This window comes from Chenopodium album, chromosome 23, assembly GCF_948465745.1.
Source record: "Chenopodium album chromosome 23, dcCheAlbu1.1, whole genome shotgun sequence".
NCBI classification, from domain to species: Eukaryota; Viridiplantae; Streptophyta; class Magnoliopsida; order Caryophyllales; family Amaranthaceae; genus Chenopodium; species Chenopodium album.
The window spans coordinates 3,920,125-3,927,561 of record NC_137856.1 but is presented as its reverse complement, the minus strand read 5'-3'; the positions used below and the strand labels follow the sequence as shown (position 1 = coordinate 3,927,561).

Below are 7,437 nucleotides of genomic sequence, written 5' to 3'. Positions count from 1 at the left end.
TGGTAGTCACTAACTTGATTTTAAGTTCTTCCTATCTTTTCTTCCTTCATATATACCGTCTCTTATATTTCTTCCTCTCTTATCTCATTTCCCTTTTCTATTCATCCTTGCTTTCTTTCACCTTCTTGTTCTATCCACTCTCTTGTATAGTTGGAATTGTTTAGTAAGTCTCTCTCTCTCTCTTATTCTCTCCCGACCCTTCTCACTTTCCCGACTCATCTCTCTCTTTATCACTCTATCTCATTTCTCTTTTCTATTCATCCTTGCTTTCTTTCACATTCTTGTTCCTTTTTTCTCTAACCTATCCACTTTAATATTATAGCTCAAACGGTTTAGTAAGCCTCCCTCTCTTTCTTATTCTCTCCCGACCCTTCTCTTTTTCCTGACTCATCCCCCTCTTTATCACTCTATCTCTTTCTCCCTGCCCCTCATTCTCTTATTTGCTTTATTTCTTTCTCTTCTGACCCTTATCTCTCTCTTTTTCTCCAAGACTCTCTCTCTCCCTCCTCCTGGCTCATCTCTCTTTTTTTCACCTTCAATAGTTTAATGTACAACTATTGAAAAAAAAAACAGAGCATAATGTACAACCAATTAACAATTTAACATGCAACAACTTCCACTCCAAATTATCCAGAACAAAACAAATTGATTATATTCATAGATTATACATGTATCCAAAAGAAGAATCAAACCAAGCTATATAGAGCACACGATCAGTAGATAATTTACAAAGAATATAGAATTTTGGGCCTAGAAAATTCTCGAACATAAAAAATGAATCTCAAAATGTGTAAAAGAACAAGCCAAAAAGCTATGAAGCTCAATATTACTACTCCGTACTACATATCAGTGAACTCTTTTGAAGCACACATTTTGTTTTGCCTGAACGACAAGATAAAGAAAAGCAACCTGTTGCATTTGAAGTCATAATTGTCATCGATATATGCTTGATGCAATGAGTTGCAGTTGGTACCTTAGAGTATTAACCTGAAAGACTCCAATTAACCAAAACCAAATATATTAGTTGAAAAGGAATTCTTGATATCACACTTGTAGTGTCATCATATAACTTCTACCACAAAGTTAATACGGAATAGTATGTTACAAGCTTAGATCAATACTGAGATAGTTTTCTTGTTTTTACAAACATACCTCATTGGTTTGTCTGTTAACAGACATTTATTGATCCCTAATCAAAAGCATAAAGTGTAGTAATATTATATACAGGATTTCAAGTTTACAATTACATAAACTACATATGAAATTATACGGATCGTTGAGCACTCTGCTTATAATTTATAATAAAGTAATACATGGTGTCCATTTTGGATCAAGAGTGTGTTATAAAGGTTTAATCATTGAAGATAATTCAAAACAATTAGTTCAATTTTGAAATCATACAATATTTTAATAAAAAAAATATTAGAGTCATCTTTTTTTTAAATGAAAATTTACCGAAGAGCAACAGCTCCAAGATGGTAACGCGAGGGTTCTTGACTCCTTTGCTTGTGAGAGCAAATTGTCTAGCAACCTTCATTAAGAAAATAATCACTTATACATTTAACGATCTTAATCAAAAAAATAAATAAGGCCCTAGCTTTAGAATGCTGAAAAATCAAATCTCTATTTTTTACATATACATTAATCCTCATCACTTTGGCAAATTATCAATTAGTCATTATCCAAATAGTCATTAATCAAAATTGGCCACATTTTAAATTTATAACTAATGTGTAAATAAATGGAAGAAGGGAAGACAAAATAAATAAGAGTTAGCACCCCAACCAACTTAACACAACAACACCACATAGACATCAAATGAGCAATAACAGCCCGCTGCAATAGAACCAGGGTAGCAGACCGCGGTAAATTCCAAAAGGCACAACTCCTAGCACACAACTCCAAATCGAGAAATTCTTGAGCCTAGATTGAATAACTTTTCAAGATCTAAAACATTGATGAAGGGACTATGAGCTAAAAACAACTTTAGGTCGATATTTTTGGACGAACAGAACAGCAGTAACAGGCAGCACCAGAATAACAGCAGCAAGAGCGTGAAACAACAGCTACCCTCTATAGTCACTCACAACAGCAATATCTAACTTGACGACATAAATTTTGGCAGCAAACACGATATGCTTATAAGCAAATTAAAAAGAGAAAATATTGGGAGAAAATGGAAAGATAGGGAAAAAATAACAAGTAAGCTATTCATATTAAAGGTTAGATGAAAATTGAACCAATTAGAACAAAAAAGAGAAAGGGGAGATAGAATTGCACTTGTAGATCAACAATTCTATTACAAATCAGACAATAATGCTACTAACAATATAAAAAATCAACCCAAAAAAACGATACATCACTCAAATTCAACCCAAAAAAACCACCACACCTCTTAACTGAAGCAAGCAACACTACCTAATTGCAAGCTTGTTTTTTGTAACCACCCCCAACCCAATATGTGATCCAGAGACCAAATTATTAGCGTCCACATTCAACATGATAATACCTTTAGGGGGGATCCAACCTGATGCAGAAGGGTAGTCATGAGCTGCAGTTCTAAAGAATACTTTGTGTTCCTGCAGAACCAAATAGCACACATCATAACAAGTATAGTTGCGAGTCAAGAAGGATTATCACAGCAAGGATAAGAGGAGTTTTCCCTGAAGAATCAGCACAGTTCGGAGCCACATCCTTCCTTTTATCCCCTGCCATAAGAAAATTTCGGAAGATTCAAGCCTTTAAGGCATAGATCATATAAGTCATAGAGCATATGAGTCTTATGATCTAGTACTTTTAAAGTGTAAGAATCAACACGTGACAGCAATCATCATGATACTTGCACAGAAGCTAAACAGAGCAGAAATTCTCCAAGTTCATAAAATTAAGGTTCAATACTAAGACTAACTCAATTGCATCAACTTTAAATAGAAATCATATATAATAAGCCTCGAAAAATTAAACATGTATATGTTTGTAAAATTATTATGATAGCATGCAATTAGAACAACTATACTTTTGAAATAAAAATAATTCCTAAGCATAGATAGAAACCAAACACACGACACACACACACACACACACACACACACAAAAAAGTAATACCCACAAAATAATTGTAAGTGTTAATCAATTGCTTCCATACTAAAATTAAATTCAACTCTGCCAAATGCCATTAACAAAATTTCAGCATAATTAACCCATAATTCCTCAATACATAACTCATAATTCCTTAAGTGCAATCATTAAGCATTCAAAGCTGATTAGAGATCGATGAACAAAAAAATGTGTTTTTAAATTAGGATTTTCAGATTGCCATTCTTTCAATGAAGGTTTACAGAGAAAAGGATATAATATTGGTATAATGACAACTTTTATGGCTTTGCATTGCCAAATCAGTGTACTCCACACAGTCCACAGGTAGGTTGTGGAATGTGGCAATTGCCACAGTCGGGTTGTGGTGTAGACTTTTCTCATGCGACCAAGCAGGAAAATGTAAAGTCAATAGAGGAAGAATACTGAATTTTGTCTGGAAATTTTAAAGTCGGTGCCACCTTTAATAGTCTAACATACATCCTTCAAGAATTTCCAAGAAGTTTTAGTCGAATGAGGTTTATGTGATGACAAGTGGATTGACTTAATTATGGAATGCATAAGCCATAATTTGGCTCATCCCACAATCCAGCTCCATATTCTTAATAATTGTATACAAGAAAATGAATGAAACTATGAAAGTATTACCTTGGTACCACTACGAAAGTATTACCTTGGTACCGTCTGCAGACCACCGGGCACCATAACCTTGAGAATTTCGTATTTCTAAAATAGCACCATGTGGTTGGACAATATGCACATTCAACCATTGAGAATGACTTATGATACGTGTTATGACCTCATTGGCAAGCTGGTTCTTATTGAAATCTGATAGTAAAAGAAGAATTCGTAATTATGGACTGCTTGTTTGAGGCAGGTTCAGAAAGTGAACATTTTTCAGGTTCACAAAAGTATACAGGTTAGACATAAGGATGAACCGGAAGATCCAACATTCAAACCATAATTCTGAACCTAACTTCTATATAAGATTTATGTAATCAAAATGTAGACAAAGTCACATGCAAATTGTACTCACCATTTCCTTCCACTTTGCCCCAATAATTACTGCTGCATCTATTGACATGCTTAGTCAATGCCCTGGCACCTTCAGTCAAGGTGCAACCTTTAATCTCGAGTCAACCAAGAAATCGATTAATATGCAGCATTGATCAAAATATACAGGCAGATTTAAGATTTACAAATTTATAGTCGATGGACACATCAAACCACAAAAACGCATACAAATATCATAGTGTGATCAAAATTCAGGAGGTCCTTTAATCCTTTTGTTAACATATTCAAAGTTTCTGGCTTATCAGACAGTAACTGTTGGATAGCCAAACTATTTCGACCATTAACCTGTCAGATACTTCGATGTATCAGATATAGTCTTTCTCTTAAGAGGGAGAAATAATGCTATTGAAGAAATAAAAATCCTTTTCATATATGTATAAAACCTATATACAGCATCAAGGACCTTTAGCTCTGCTCTTATGATTAACATCATTATCAATACAAGTTGAAACCTAAATAATACAGTACATGTAAAATGGATGAACGTAAGAGGAAAACCATAATTAACTATCCATACATTTGATTTATGCGGCAATGCAAAAGATGAGAGGAGAGTTGATCTTGGAGGTGGAAGTGCATCTGAAATTGTCCCAACAGTTTTCTTAAGTCCTAAAAGGCACTGTATGCCCTTATGACCAAGGCCCTGTGATCAAGGGGAAAAAAACAGATAAGGGCCGGGGAGTGGAACAAATCTTCATAAAAAAAATCCGGACATAGTAATACGTTACTAAGTCACTGTGCTACAAGACCTACAACATAGTACTATTTACACCATTTTAAAAAAAAAAAAAAAAAAAAAAGGGCACTAACGTGAGAAGACAGAAATAAAACAATAGGTATTTTCATATCCCAACCAATATTTTCGTGCTAAGGTACCAAATTGTTTTTTATTCAACAGAATACATCAATTTATTAGCTCAGTGTATAGTTTAGAATTTAAGGAAATTCTTAAAAAGTGAAAACGAAGAATCCAGTTCTCGATTCATCAAATAAATCACTCTAAAAATTAGGCAATACCCATGTCAATTATGCCTGAAAAACATAAATTCTAAATGATACTTATAATATAATATTAGACTCCAACTGTATGCAACTAATCTTAGTCACAAACTACACGCAACAACCTGAGGCATAGCTTGATCCGATTACTAATTTAATAATTTTACTCTATAATACTAAAGCTAACTTTGCTATCTAAAACACATCACTTCCTTTTTAGAAGACTTTTAATTAAATCACACTAATGAATGATAAAGATTACGCTTAAACACCAATTTTCTACTTATAATATGATACAGAATATATTGCCTTCCAGAAGCTTATGTCTAACCTACTCGGAGAACCCGCAACCATGAACGTTGTATCTTGCTCATCACACCTCAAAAATCTTTAATTTAGACAGATCTCCGCAAAATAGAACATCTTAACCCTAAAAACCAAAAAAAAAAAAAAACAAAAACAAAAACCAAAACAATACAAAAACAAAAAAAAAATTAAAGCAAACACACAAACCTGAGCAGCTTTGTAAGCATTCAAAGTATCTTCAGCAGCAGTTTTCTCCTCTTTTTTCCTTTCTAAGGGTGAAATCACCACTCCTTCATCAAGAATAGTTCGATTTTTCAATCGAAATTCAGAAAATTAATTAAGAAGAATTACCTTCTATTTATCAATCGAAATTCAGATTATTAATTAAGAAGAATCACCCAAAAAAACATTTCAATCGAAATTCAGATTATGAATTACGAAGAATTACACAAAAAAACATAGCACAAAAAAGGATTCAACCCCATTAAAAATGAAACGATTTCGCTCAAATACACCCACAAAGATTTAACCCAAAAAATTCGAAAACATATCGAAATCAATAGGAACAGACATGCAAAAAAACCACGACAATCGAACAAGTAAAGCCCAAAAATTTGAAACTATAAATCGAGAAAGAGAAACGAGATCGATCCTGATGAATATGACGATCCGAAAAGTGTCTTTCACAACCTCAAACTCGAAGAATTCGAAGCACCATCATCGGTGGTCTTGAGTTGCTGAAGTTTTCTCTCTCTAGCTAGGTTTCTCTCTCCTTGTTTCACCTAAGAAATGCTCTGACCCTAAGAGCACTCTCACTCATGGGCATAATTTTGCCCATGAGGAGAATTAAGGGGAAAAAATGAGAATTATAGCTCCACATTCATGGGCAATAAAAATTATGACCGTGAGGAAAATGGCAAATGCCCATAGCTATGGCTAATTGTAAAAGTTACAGTGAAGGTGGGCCCTCCATGTTTAATTATAAAAAAAAAAGAATAACAAAACTTGAAAATGTAAAAAGGAGTCGTTGCTTGTGTTTAATTATCGAGCATATTTGGCAAATTTTGGTCCTGAGCATCAATAAGCTTGTGTTTAATTATTAGGAAAAATGAAAATATATGATTCTTTTTTTTAATTTAAAAAAATATGTAATGTTAATGCTTTATTGTTTGATATGTAAAAGTCGATCAATTGAATAAAATAATAACATCATTAGCATACACAATGTACAATTTATGGTTAACATTCATAATAATATAAATAATTAGATGATGATGATAATGGGTAGGAGAGAGAAAAAGTAGGAGAGAGAGTGGTGTGGGGTTTTATTTTAGCCCATGAGTGTGTGAGAAGTTATAAAAATAAAATGCCCATGAGGAAAAGTGGAAAAGAGGAGTGAGAAAGTGGGTAGAGAGATAATGGCATTTTTTTTCACCCATGAATGAGAGTGGTCTAAGACCAAGAATTTTTGTTCCTTCTGAGATGAAAACAGAGAGGGAAGTCGGTGAGAAGCAAGGGAAATTACAGCTGTGATACATAATGCAATTGGCTAAGAAAGGGCAATTTCGGTAGTTCCTTAAAATTAAGGGCAGCTATGTAATAACACCAAAAAATACTATTCATAAGGAATAGTAGCAACTTTTGCATTTTTATAATGGTTATGGATATATATATATATATATATATATATATATATATATATATGAAGACACATGATACAGAATATTTTCTAGTTTTATAATTTGGTTTATTCACACTTCTAACACGAGTTTGACTATATAATCTTGTAATCTATTTAAAAAAAAACAAAAAATAAAAAAATAGAAAAATAAAAAATAAAATATAATCTTGTAATTTGGCATATAATCTATGGGAAATATATAAATAATTACGACATATTTTATTTATCAATGATATTGGCATAGGAGTTGGATTGCTGAGATTATATGGAGTGGTAAAGATGAA

At 33.0% G+C, this 7,437-nt stretch overlaps 2 long non-coding RNA genes across 2 annotated transcripts; both read right to left on the bottom strand.

Annotated features, from left to right (window-relative positions):
• Positions 1–671: 671 nt before the first annotated feature.
• Positions 672–2,704, bottom strand: LOC145608566 (uncharacterized). The gene is made up of 3 exons (XR_014105840.1): positions 2,510–2,704; positions 1,456–1,531; positions 672–987 (listed from the first exon to the last, which is right to left on the bottom strand). It is a non-coding gene; the product is annotated as an uncharacterized LOC145608566 (long non-coding RNA).
• Positions 2,705–3,817: 1,113 nt separating this feature from the next.
• LOC145608565 (uncharacterized) lies at positions 3,818–6,290 on the bottom strand. Its single transcript, XR_014105839.1, has 4 exons — positions 5,680–6,290; positions 4,685–4,810; positions 4,130–4,191; positions 3,818–3,921 (listed from the first exon to the last, which is right to left on the bottom strand). It is a non-coding gene; the product is annotated as an uncharacterized LOC145608565 (long non-coding RNA).
• Between the last annotated feature and the right edge of the window lie 1,147 nt (positions 6,291–7,437).